Source organism: Aythya fuligula, chromosome 2, assembly GCF_009819795.1.
Source record: "Aythya fuligula isolate bAytFul2 chromosome 2, bAytFul2.pri, whole genome shotgun sequence".
NCBI classification, from domain to species: domain Eukaryota; kingdom Metazoa; phylum Chordata; class Aves; order Anseriformes; family Anatidae; genus Aythya; species Aythya fuligula.
This window is the reverse complement of record NC_045560.1, coordinates 37,489,704-37,503,959: the sequence shown is the minus strand read 5'-3', so window position 1 is coordinate 37,503,959 and position 14,256 is coordinate 37,489,704.

The following is a 14,256-nucleotide window of genomic DNA, read 5'->3' as shown; positions in this document are numbered from 1 at the left end:
TTGTTGCATGTTAGACTTAGTTTTTCTTAAACCACAATTTAAGTTACTAACATCGACCAGTTGCCTCTTATTTTAAAAGTTGAAGCAGTTCCTTGTCCAAGAGGTAGTATTTTAAAACTGAGCTCTTAATCAGTGGAACAGAAGACATCAAGATGTAACTCAAATGAAGCCCTTTAAGTCCTGGTTCTCTTCAGACTACCTAATCAATGTCGTTATGTTCACTAATGACAGTTTATGTACCTTCAGTCTTGAAGCATCACTATTAGTTTTGGGAAAGTAATTAAGAGAATCCTAAAATTCCTGTGTGTAACTTAAGATGCAAAAATGTAGTTAGCTATATTGGCTGCTCAGAGGAGTATGCTTTTTTTACTGGAAAAATTTTAGCAATGCCTGTATCTTAAAATTGTGAGGAAATACTGCATTTAAAATATGCCTAACTTTGTGATGCAAACTGTTAATCAAAGAATACTTGTAAGCATATTTTAATAATAATTATGTAGATTTTAGTCATGTATTTTGAAACAATTAAAAATAAATTTTTTATTCTGATTTTGCTTCCCAAAGTAATTTTAAGTTGCTTTGAGAAAGACATACAGCATAATATTTATTGAAAGTATTGAAGATTCATTATCCTGTATAAGAATACAAGCTACTACAAGTCTGTAGTAACAAACTTTCATTTTCGGTACTAGTTCCTAACTGTGATTTTGAAAGGGTAGAACTGGGAGCTGTATTTAGTCTTGTATGTTGGGTCCCAGTCTGCTTTTCTACTATCCTAACACCTCCATCTCTTGAAACAAAAAGGAAATTACACCTCTTCAGTGGGCAGTGTGTGTAAGAGCCTGAACAGAATGGCATGTCCTGTTTCACATTTTCGGAGGGTTTAGAAAGACACATGCAGGAGAAGTAAGGTCAGTGAAATGTGCAATGACAAGAGGACTGAGTTGCTACAGATCTGTGGATGCTTAAGGGAATAAGGCTATAAAATGCAGTGTAAAAATGTCCAGAGAACAGCTTTTCAGGAGTGTTCAGGATGGAGTCTTACTAACAAAGAAAATGTGTGGTGGGCTTGGGGAATAGAATTAATTGCAGGTTTTGGAGCAACTTTATGCAGAACTGTACCAATGTTCTGATAGCATAAATTGACTTTAAAAAAAAAAAAAGCTGTTAACCTTTTTCTGTACTCAGTCTTCTGTCTTACTAAAGATGTTTCCTTAAGTGTTTCCATACCATCCGTTCACCATGTTTTTTTTCTCAAACTACTGTTTTAATGGCATTGTTAGTTTGATATAATTATCTTCTGTGTAAGTGGTTTTTAATTGTACAGAGTTGAACTCTGTGTACACATGAAGCTAGAGTTTTTTTTTTTTAAGTATCAGGACCCTCTCCTTTGTGACCTGAAGTACCTAAGCAGCCTACTCAGGCTGTTACAGCTATGATGCCAGTTTATTGATAAAGGTAATTGTTTCTTTGCAAGTGTAGATTTCATTTTGGCTTAATGTTCTAGTTGGCTTGATTGCCCTGGGATGTATTTGTGGCTTTATGCTGTAGCTATAAGAGAAACTCAAGTGCCTATGTGTAGCTCTCATTGAAGAGTCTCAACACCAACAGAAGAGATAAAAACAGAAGATATCTATGTAGAGTGCATATTTTATGTTTATTTGACCAAGTGTTACCAATAAGACCATCTGGTGAGCGAGCTGATTGTTTGGTATGTTTGAAATGGTGGTGCTAGATATGAATTGTTCTTACCAGCATGCTGAGAAGGCTTATCATAGTGAAATGCATAGCCCAGGCCTTACGAGCGCCATTTATTTTCTCTTCCATTAGATCATGTTGAGCTGTTTGTGTTTGCAATTTCTCACCCGTAGGAAACTCTTTAATTTTTTATCCCCATCTGGGAATTGTACATTTTGTGGCATATGCCAGTAAAAGTAACAAGTTATAACTAAGAACATGCATCTTTAATGTTCTTTTGAAGTACCCTATAAGCATAACACAAAAAGGGTAGGTAAATCTCTTGTATTGCATCCAGAAAGTCAAAACATCTGTTTAATATGGCTGTAGCTAAAGGCATTTGCAAAATAAGTGCACAACTTGAGCTTCTTGCAGATTTGTACTGTGTATATTAGTGAATTGAGTGGACTGCGTTAATTGGTAACTGGTAGGTAGTGAGTTCTTACAGATCTGCCTTTTTTTCCTTGTGTGGATTTCTTCTGCTTGCACTAACTTTTTCCTGATTTCTTGTCTTTTAACCTGGCAGACAGCTTAGCATCACACAACTGTTCGTTAATCCCCCCCTTAGTGGGATGTGGGTAGGGTGGGGACACTCACAGGTTGAGATGAGGACAGTTGCAAAGGGAAGAAATTAGAAGAAACAAATGCACAGAACAAGTGATGTGCAAGGCAGTTGCTCACCACCAGCTGACCACTGTGTCCATCCAGGCTCTGAGCAACAGCAGCTCCCTGCCAAATCCCTCCAGTTCTGCTGTTCAGCAAGCTGTTGCAGGGAATGCAATATCCCTGTGCTTAGCTGGGGTCAGCTCTCCTGGCTGTGTCCCCTCCCCGCTTCCTGTGCACCCCCAGGTGCAGGGCAGCATCAAAAGCTGAAAGGTCTGTAGCTTTTGACATTATTTTCATTCAAAATCCAGAGCATGGCACAATATCAGCTGCAGTTCAGCTTCATAGATAGCTTTTGAAGATAATTTCCAGCTGAAACCAGGTTACTTCCCACAATGAGCTGTGTTCTCAGTATATGTTCTGAGTCTCCAGTAAAATTTTTTAGATGAAATGATAGAACAATGATTACTCTTACTTGGTATTATATAATTAAGATGCATTTATTTTTATGGTTCTACAAGTGAAGTGTCCCAGTGAGTTGTTTGGTACTGTAGCCTTTTCATACTTTTTTTTTTCACAAGCATTGCCACCTGACAGAATTATTCTTGGAATGAGCCAGCCAGCCAGATGGCACCCTTGGATCTCCATTAGAATGATAGTCTGTCTGGCACAGACATGAATTTCCTGTCAAAATGGAAATATTATTTTTCCTTCTAGGTATTTGTGAGCTAAACAAAGATGCTAAATTCTGCCTTACATGAGAACGATCTGATACTTGAAAGGTACAAAGAAACAAAGCTTTTCCCTTAATTCTGTTTTAAAGTTTTTTTGTGTGCTGTAATGGAACAGATATTTTTCCCTTAAGTCCACTCACCAACAGGTATGCAGTCTGTAGTTCTTTGCAGGGAGGTCCTGGTGGACCAGTATTTCAGGATAGGTGTAGTATACATGTAATCTAAAGCTTTAATGTCTGCCACTTTAGATCTAGCTGAAAAAGGAATAAATTAAGAGGATCCAGACTAAAAGAATAAGTACCAGGGCCTCTTCAGATGAAGCACGCATCACAGCCAGAAAAAGTTAAGTAGCTTTACAACAGATAAATTCTTATTTCATATTTATTTTGTTATTTCATTCCTACTCTCAAGTTCAGGGTGAACTTTAAAGTTCGTAAAAAGGGAGGGTGGGGAGAACATGACCAAATAGTTTCACTGGCAATATTTTAAGAAGGCACCAGCTGAATTACCGCAGGTGTCTGTATTAACCCTAACCCAGTGACTAGCTTTACTGTGCATAAATTTTAGAGGTTTTTCTTCTAGTGTGAACGTTTCTATACTTGGTACTCAAAGCATTGCTTAAGACAACGCTGATGGGAAAGGATTATTGTTTTAGCTTAGGGTAGGGGGGGCTGTGGTAAGTGTAGTAAGTAGGAAGACAGATTTTTTTACACTTTAAAAATACCTTACTGTAAAATGTCAGAGCTAAAAATGAGGAAATACCTATCCATATAGGTAACAGTTCTAGAATTAGCAGCATGAAGTGACAAATGTGCTCAGAATCTTCAACTACATGGTAAGGGTGCATACTGCAGCAGGTTGTGGCTTTTGTCTGCACAGGAGTTGAGAATAATACCTTGTCCTGAATACCTTGTCCTGCTTTGCTTGGGTTATAGTCCATATCAGCACATAGCTGTGGTGTTCCTGAGAGTTACCATTTGTCTCAAACTACCCCACATCAGGTAGTGAGTCAGTAGCAATGAAACATGGATTTCTGATAGATTTCTGATACAGTGAAGTGTTAGCTAGAGATTTTTTACCAAAAAAAGACTAAAGACAGTACTTTCCCTATGGGTCTGCAACAGTGCTGCACTCGTCATGCTTTGTAAGCTTCTAGCTCTACCTGTTCCAGTTGGTACTTCTATAAGTCAGTTGTTCAAATTTGAAAATACTGTTTGATCCATCAAGGAGATTGCTTTCTTCTCCCTATTCAAGATGCCCAGGTCTAGCTTTATAATTGATATGCTGTCTGTATTAAATTTAGAGGAATAATACTTAGTAATGCCTGGTTTTGGCTAGGAGAAACTTAAGGATGAACCTAAGCAAATGTTCCTTTTCTCCTTTACTCTGTGTTGGTACCCTTGGCACACTAGGAATGTATTTATGGAACTCTTAAACCTCATGCAAAGCCTTCCTAGAATGACACAAGACTAGAACCACAATTAAGAGGTTGTTCACTTGTTTCCTAGGAAAAAAAAATGGAGCTTGAAAGTATGAATTGTTTTGGTCTGTACCAGTTAATAGGATCGTACATAGCTGGGTAGTGCTGCCATCCAGTTCTTGCCATAAGATACATTTAAATGGAACACAAAAAGCAGTTAAAATGGTATTAATGAATTGTGTGTTGGAACAGGTAAGAAATGATTCTCTAACAATGGGATCCTACATGCACATGCTAGAGCAGTGTCTTGGGAGCATGTTCCCAGCTGAGTGGGATGGGCACATGCTTCCACCTGTGGCTTTCAGGAGGATATTAAGACAGGTAATAGGGTATGCCACAGAGCTTTAGTGTAGGGCCTCTGAGTAATTCATTTGACTATAGAAATATCTTCCTTTCTTTTGCACACCTGCTGACCTGGGAATCTCTGCTGTAGTATCTGTGATTACTGGGAGAATGTCCTCTTCAGACCTGTTAGGATTTGTGGACGCACAACACTCCATGGAACTGCAGCTGTACTGTGGCTTAGGTAGGTCTCAAGTCTGCCTCAGGTGATGTTTTCAGCATAGCCATTAGAGGGCTCACATTTTATACTACCAAAAAAAAGTTTGCTAGGTAAGAGATGTCAGATGTCAGTTCAGCTGCAAATATTCTTTTTTAGATGAGGTAGGTTTTGTGTAAATGCTGTATATACACACATGACAATAAGATATTACTCTCCCTGTTGTTGACTTAAGTCTATTTGTCTTTATGTTAAGCAAACATACAGAATTTGCTTACAACAGCAGAGTAAAAATCTTTTAAAACAAAAGGTCTTTTTCCTGTTGGTAAATATCTGCATGTTAACTTGATGAACAAGAGAAATAAATGTACTAATAGAGCAGTAAATCCTACGAATGTTAACAGGGTGCTAGGTTAGTGTTGCTGATTTCTCTTTCACTAGAGTAGAGATCTTCGTGTACAAAGTTAAGCAACTTACTTACTGAATCTTTTCTAAAGAAAAACATTTCAACAATGGATCTCTGGAATACTCTCCAGAAGGAAACGGGAGACCTGGTCACCTGGGATATGGAGAAGGCTGAGGTACTCAAGGTTTTTTTTTTTCCTCAGTCTTAACTGAGCTCTAGCCACATAGCCCAGCTCCCAGAAAGCAAAGGCAGGAGCTGGATGAATAATGAAATGCTTACTCTAGGAGAAGATCAGGTTTGAGACCAGCTAAGGAACCTAAAGGTGCACAAGTCCATGGGACCTGATGAGATGCGTCCATGGGTCCTGAGGGAGTTGGCAGATGTAGTTGCAAAGGCATCAGCCATCATATTGGAGAAGCTGTGGCAGTCAGAAGTTTTCCCTGATTGTAAGAGGGGAAACATAATCCCCATCTTTAAAAGGGGGGGGGGTGGAAAAAGGAAGCTGGCAAGATTGTGGAGCAGATCCTCCTGGAAGCTATGCTAAGGCACATAGACAACTTCTTGTAAAAAGTCTTTAAGATTTCTTTTTTGAAATAAGGAGCTTCAATAGTGCTGGAGGTTCAGAAATATTTTATTAGTGTCCCCTGCTAGTAGGTTGTGAATTCTGGGCTGATGAGCTTTGTGTGCGTTTGGGGGACCTGGTAAGGTACAGAATGCTCGGGAACCTCAGGCTACTAGAAGATGGAGATGCTGTTCTGCTCAACAGCACACATCCAAGGCATGCCTTCTAGTGCTGGGAATAGTACCAGACACTTCTACCATGGTAACAGAAGCCTGAATGCGAATATTTGTATCTTGCTATGCATAACTGGATCATATTGGTTCAGCTTTTATCTCATGTTAGGCGGTTAGCTCCATTCAGGAACCTCTGCAAGAAGTTCTGGCTTAAGCTGGGAAGTCTGTGAATTAATAATCCAAGCTTTAAAACTGTTCTCTTGAACAGCTTTCTCAAAATTAACGGGGCTGAAATACTTCTGCGTGTCAAAATTTGACTTTTGACTTTTTCCTGGAGACTGCTTTTGAGAAACTGTTCGTGTGAGTACTGAAGAGCCTGGGATGATAGAGCTGGGCGCAGCTGGAGGCGAACCAATTCCTATAAAGATGCTCAGGGAGTTCGCTGCCTCTGTAGTATTTCTTGCTCACACTGTCCTCTGTAATACTTGGGATAGAGACTGTGAACTTCAGACCGTTGGATAACCATCTAGGTTTTATTGCTGTACGTTTTAATCTTTGTGCTCCTGGAGCCAGCTGTGCAGTCCATCTTCTGCCGAAATGGTGCACAAGTTGCCATGACAGCGGATGCCTACCTACTGGAGCCAATCATGGGCACGTTGCTTGATTAATGTCACCGTGTAATTTAGTTGTCAGCCAGCAGGTGGGGCATTAAGCTAACAAAACCCTACCAAATGCTGTAATTTTGAAAATGTTTCTGGTGGAACACTAAAGCCAGCCCTTTTATTATAAAAGCTGTCCACTTTTATTTATTTTACTTTTTTGTCCACAGGAAAGGAGCAGCTCTTGCTGGAGGTGAATTGATTTTTGCATTTAAAAATAGAGCTGTGAGAAGTGCACTCAGAACACTTGGTTGAATTACAACATGGTACATTTGCTGGCAAGGCTGGATTTAACAGATTTGCCGCTGGTTCTGTGAGTGTGTTGTCAGGCCAGGGCTGGCCTTCTGTGGGGAAGCAGGACAGGGAAGCTTAAACCACTGGTGTATGCTATAGCTGGAAAACTCCTATCTGTTCACTTGCAACTCTTCTCAGTTCTTCTGTAAAATTCACCCAAATCAGTCCTCAATCCTTAAGTGAGCTCACCAGTGTTTTAAAGGGTTAGAAGAAAAGGCTTTAATTCTCCCTTCTGTTTTCAGGTACATCTTGCTTTTTTCTACAGTATACAATATGAGGTGATCCTCCCCCCTCTGCTCAGCCCTGGTGAGGCCACACCTGGAGCATTGTGTCCAGTGCTGGGCTCCCCAGTACAAGAGGGACATGGAGCTACTGGGGTGAGTCTGGAGGAGGGCAATGAAGATGTCCAGAGGACCTGAGCACCTGCTGGATGAGGACAGGCTGAGAGAGCTGGGCCTGTTTAGCCTGGACAAGAGAAGACTGAGGGGAGACCTTATCAATGTCTGTGAATATCTGAAGGGAGGGTGTCAAAAGGATGGAGCTGGTCTCTTTTCAGTCGTGCCGAGCAACCGGATGAGAGGCAACGGGCACAAACTGAAGTCCAGGAGATTCTAGCTGAATATGAGAGGGCATTTCTGTACTGTGAGGTGACAGAGCACTGGCACGGGTTGCCCAGAGAGGCTGTGGAGTCTCCTTCTCCAGAGATACTCAAAACCTGCCTGGATGCCATCCTGCACAACGTGCTCTAGGTGATCCTGCTCGGCAGGGGGGTTGGACTGGGTGATCTTCCGAGGTCCCTGCCAACCTTGGCCATTCTGTGAAACACAAATTGTTTTCAAAGAAAAAAACAAACTGTAGTGAAACTTGACAAATCTTCCTATAATCTGAGCATTCTCATCAGACTTTGTTCCCTTTTACTTTCAGGCAGGATTGAAATGAATAAGAACATGGCACGCTTCAAACTTGAGGCTTACTTTGGATCTCGTTTCATTCATAAATGGAAGCTGGTAATTAGCAGTGGATGAGAATTTGGCTGTGTAGTTCACCTTTGTTACCAGTGCTTGGTGTTCACTGCTATTTTCAGTGTTTCCTAGGGCCAGATCCCTCTAGGTTGGTAAGAGGGGAAGAGGAGGGAGGGGACACATAGCAGAAATTCTGGATTACTTCACTTTCAGTTGCAGTGTCTGCTTTCCCTAGGGAACTGAGCTCTCATGAAATGTTTGCTTTCTTGGGTGACATTTTCCAATATAAATTCCACATTGACATATTGCAAAGCTAACGGTTTACAGACTCTAAAAGAACTAGGATTCACTTGCATGTTTTCTTATTTTTCTATTATAAAAGCACCACTGAGGAAGCAAAAAATCAAGTATTTTCCCGACTTTCTATGGTGCATAAACACTGCCCAGTCTTCATTAAGAACCATTAGACTTGGCCCGATCAAGGTTCATTTAGTTCAGTTTTGTAGGCCATTAACGCAATCCTATCTGTAAATAGAAAAGTGAAAGAAAAGGCAAGAGAAAGTATTCCCAAAAGCATACTCAGTTTCTAGCAGCTTGTGGCTTGGGATTTCAGAGCTAGAGAGGTTGTCCTTTAGCCATCCTTTTGGTATGTACTGAACGAATTGGTAAGACAGCTATACTAGAGGACTTTACCACAACATCAGAAAGGGCAGGAATAAATAATAATAATAAAAGAATTCTATTTGCCATATGAGTTTGGTATGTTTTCATCCTTTCCTCTACAGACTTGGTAATGTTTTAACTTAAATGACAATCCATTAACTTGCAACAACGATGTTACAAAACCAAACCATGAAGCAATGGGATTCTTTAACAGATTCCTGCCATACTCAGTATCCTGGAAATAAATTAAATTCTGTATATAAAAAACAAGCAAACAAAAATGAAACACCCCTGTGGTAAAAACACCTTAAAGAAGGCAGTAGTAGATGATATGTATTTATGCCTGTAACTTTCCAGAAGTACTCTATATTTGTTGTGTGCATGGTAGGGTAGCTTTCAAGAGTTGAACACATGCTAAGTATCCTAAAATCTCCTGTATACAGAATTGGAAGCTACTTCTGAGGTCACTAAGTGTCCAGACAAGGAAACTGATGTATGTGATAAAGTATTGTATGAATAAGATTCATGTAACAAATGTACAGGACACATGCAGCTCAAAGTGACCCTCGCTGTGTTTGAGTTCTTGCAGCAGATCTCGTCGCACTAGAGTGGTCTCAACCCAAGTGGCAGGGGTCTGTGTTTTGGCAGCTTATGATGTATTATGCTATCTCAAGCCAGCCGGTTTGGCTTCTAGCATTCAGCTTCAGAAACTATAAAATTCATGTTTGTCTGTTCGTTCACATATGTATGAGCTAAGGATGGAACTGAATTGTGTTATTGTACTGTTAATTGTTTTGGAAAGAATGCCTTCCAACTTGGAAAGCAGAAATCTCAAATCTAATTGAAGACAGGACTCTGGTGTGGCTTTAAGCATCTGAGCTGTTAAGAGGATGTTTGGCTCAAGTGTCCCCTTCAGGTGCCCCTTTGTGAGGGTGCAGGGCTGGAGTGGGAAATGAACATTATCGTTGTCCTGCCTTAGTCAGGAGCAAAGCTGCTGCTGCTTTCATCTGAATTAAATCACGTGGAGAGTTAAACTTGAGATTCTTAACAGGTCAGGGACTGAAGTTTGCAAGTTTGATTTCTGTGATACTCAGTTTTACGAATCTTAGGCTCCACTCTTTCATCTGGTGTGCTGCCCTTCCTACCTGGTGACAGAGAAGGTGAAGCTCAGCTGGGAAAATACAGCTGCTGTGGCTAGCCACAAATGGCACCACTGCTGTTTTCCTATTGCTCTTGTTAACTATGACAACACGGATACACTTCAAATACACTTAGCTGTAAGGTCAAGGATGAAACTATTTTTTCTTCAGAGAGCAAATACAGTTCCCTGGATGCATCGCGTAGCTCAGTAAGATTTCTAGAGATTTGTGGCAGATTTCATACCTTTTTTTCATCTTGGAAAGCTAAAGTAGGGTGTAGAAAAGTGCAAGTTTTGCTTTTACAATAACAATTAATGGAAGTTTTCATTTACTGATGTAAGACACAGACATAACATCAGACAAGCTCATGTTTTATTGTGCCTATATGGAAATGCTGATGAAGGTAGAGTCCACATGCATCCTGTTCTAATGCTAGTCACTTGCTTTGCTAGTTTGTCCTGTGTTCAGGCAGTTTCTTGTTAATGCTGTTTGCTTTCTGTCTCTAGTGTCACAGATAATAGTTTAAAGCTGTTCAATACAAAATCAAATTACTTTCATAATAGAACTGCTTGGATCAGTGTAGTTTTAGTTTTCAAAATCTGAAACACTGAACCCACTTGTGCTTTTCTCCTCGTAGCTAAGCAATCTCTTGAAGGCCAGTCCTGTCCTGAACTCTTGCTTCTAATTAGATCTGGCATAGAAAGTGCTTTTTGATCCTTGTTATTTTACTGCTTCCTAGGAGTCTGGGGCAGGTCCTGTACAGGTATGCTCAGTCATCAGTAGTCCTGTTATCTCTTGCCAACTTTCTATCTATACCCGATACAGTGATGCAACAAAGGTACCTGAAAAGTGTCTTGCATGCTTTACTGTGGTGGGTAAAGCAGTGTTTAAAGAGTTTTCTTTTAACTATCCAGACCTAAAAGTCAAGAGGAAGGTAAGTCAGGCCAAGATGATAATTCTGGTGTGTAAAACCTCTTGATGTACTCAGAGTACACACTCCATATGCAGCTTGTGTGAGATCTTAAGTTTGGGGGGGAAGAGTTAATCCATAGAACTTGCTCATTCGATAACCATTGTGTCACTCAAACATTTTTTTTTAGTTAGACCAGCTTGGAGATGGACTGACTGTATATGTATCAGGTTAGCTTACCATACTCAGCACGTATTTCCGTAGGTGTCATACAGGTAACTTCCTATTCACATGCAAATTGGGGACCTGTACATATTTCTTTCTGCTGAGTATGTGAATTTGTGATGATTGGGGGTTTGGCTGTGCATTTTTAACAGTCTTACAGCACATGCAAAATTTTTCCTCATACTTACTGATTAAAATCTTGTTTTTAAAAGCAAATTTTGGTTTCTGGACTTCTCTTTAGATTTCCTTTGCCACTAACTACAAGTAGTTGCTTGAGACTTCTCAGCAGGTATCTCCAAGTGTGCTGAAGTATTAGGATGTATTTACAGGCCACTTAGATCCAAGTTAAGTCGTCTGTCCCAGTTACTGTCACTTAGTGCTTTGTTACATACCTTGCACTGAGTGTATGGGTGTTTGTGCAGCTCTACAACCTCTTCCCTCTGTTTAAGACTTCATCAAAGCTTGCTCAAGTGTATCAACAATACTGCATTTGAGATACTAATCCTAGTGTAAAGCAGACTGTTTAGAGCGACATGTTTTGTGGCTTGCTGTTTTTCATTCTCTACTAATACTTGATCCTGTTAACTAAGGTTGGCTCCTGGTCCAGCACATCCACTGAACTGCTGCAGATCCAATCTGTTTTAAGAAGCCTTAAGTGTCTCTTAAATTCCAGAAAAGTCATATATGCTTTTCACTTTCAGGTTTTTGAAGCACATCATAAATCAGTTTGTCTTATCTATTTTTTCCTACTTTTGAGAACAGAAATGCAAGAGAAATGGCTTGCAAAATCCTTCTGACAGGGAGAATTTGACCCCTGCTTTGACCACCTAGAGCAAGAGCTTCCTTAGTGCCAACTTGTTGCAGCAATGAGTCTTGGACTCTGCTCCTTGGACAATACTAATTTATATGCAACCACTTCGGGTCATGGCATCTCTTCTGTTTCTGAAGGTTTGGCTTTTCTAATAGTTCTATTAATAGAAACCTCAGTAGATGCTAAATACATTCTTGCAGAGTGGTAGATAAATAACAAAACAGAAAAGTTGTCTGAAGACTTGCTATCAAGTTCTGATTGACTTAATATAAGTTTTACTGAATCTTGTTCAACATGAAGTTGCAGGTAAGTGTTGCTTTTTGACATAGAAATATGTTCTAAATTAGATATAAACATTTCATACTAGGATGTGAAAGCTAGGAAAATGGGATAGGATTAACTTGAGTGCTGGAGTTTGAATTGGTACTGAAAATATGGGTAACTGGTATCATATTGAGTTTCATAATAAAAACGAATTTCTTATGCTTATGTGGCTCTTTCCAAGCAGTGGTTCAAATAAGGCTTGGAATAACCAATCAAGAGGTTATCTGAGGGCACAACTGAAAACATGTTACATGAAAAACTGCATATGATTTCTTGCTACTTTTCACAATGTGTAATCATCTCTGCCAGTGCCAACATAAGTACAGATATTTGGCAGAGCTTCACTTGCCCTAGCAATAGCAATTTACACCTGCTTTGAACTTGCTTTACCCAGCTGCACCCAGCACTACAAAGTGCAAATGGAAAATGTGAACTCTCCTGCTTGATACAAGAGGTTGTAGAGCTCTGCACTTCTAAGTGTGTATTTACGGGAGAGATTACACTGGATAGAAACAGAAATAAGATGCATCAAAGCACTTCTTAACTCACTCTAAGGTAAAACTAATAAAAACTAATATTCCCTAATAGTAGAGTGTCTAGGAGCAACATCTTAGCGTTGATCAAAGCAATGGGGTCCTTCAGTTGTTTATGGTTAGGTGGCTGTTAGAGCAGTATTTCACTATTTAATTACCAAATCATCTTGTGTCTAGCAATAGCTTATTGTTCTGAAGTGTGTGTATACATGCATTAAAAAAACACACACTTCTGAGTGTCTGAGGTGCTCGGAGTCTTCAAGTTAATCGGATTTCTCTTGGAGAATATTGCCTCTTGGACTACAAGAAGTATTACGTGTGGTGCTCTGAATAAATTTTAGATCTTCTCATGTCATATCAAACCTATTCTAAAATGGCTCTGAAAGAGGCAAGTAATCCCCAAATATGGGAACAGAGCCATGTATTTAATACATGAACAACAGAATTCTGGAGTTTCTCACAGCGATAGTCTAGAAGCTGTAGCTTAGATGTGTGCCATCAGATTAGACTGGATGCTAAGCTCCCATTTATGTGCCTTGATATCAAGTACTTGGATTATTTTCCTGTCAGTGTAGACACACTTAAGTAGGTGACTAGTTATATACTCTTCTGCTAACTAATCTGCTGGCTTTATGATTTTTGTAGTCACAAAATACGTGTTCACGTTAAATTTCCAGTGAAATAATTTTAATTGGAATTGGCCCCATTCAAAAGGTATAGAAGTGGCTCAATGATTTGTGTGTTTAACCCTGTGGTGGAGGAATTCCAGTCTGAAAGCTGTCAAAATACCTTGTATCTAGTAGCTCTGCGTTTGCAGACACCTGTAATAGTCTGGGAAGTGGGTAGCAGAAAGACAGCCTGTAGTGCCTGGGTCTGCACACCGTGACCCACTGCAAACATTAATTTGAAATATTTTTCATCTGTGCAGGGCTGCTACTTCGCAGCAGTCTATGGTCATCCAGCGATGTTGTTAGTTCTGATGGCCCTTTCTGTATCTGAAAGACTTTGCACCAGCAGAAGTCTCTAATGTTGTCAGACATCCATTCAATTCAACCCCCGAGGTGTTGATCTGAAAATCCTATGGTGTCGGCAAGGTCTGGTGCTCAGGATGCTCGTTCTGGAGCCATCCGTGACCTGATGTGCTTACAATGCAGGGAAAGCTGCTCTTTCGCTTCTTCCCCACACACTTGGTAATCCTTCCCCCATATGCTTTAACAGTAGTATCAGAAAAACAGCTCAATTACACGGCACCCCGATGTGAGTGCATGCTGCTTTCTCACACAGTTGGAAACCCAGAGAAACTAATGAGTGGAGGAAAAATGATGAGGGACAAGGGAAGAGGAAAAACTGTGCAAATAATTAAAAGGAATTGGGGGGTGAGGGAGGAACACACAAAAGGAAATAGAAAAAGGAGGTAGGTGAAGTTAACACACACACAATGCATTATTGGTGTTTGCTTTATAGTTCAGTGCTGGTAAAGAAGTCACTTCAAAACAGCAGAGGTGGGAAAATGATGTTATGCTTTCGGCTGCTGGCTTGTTT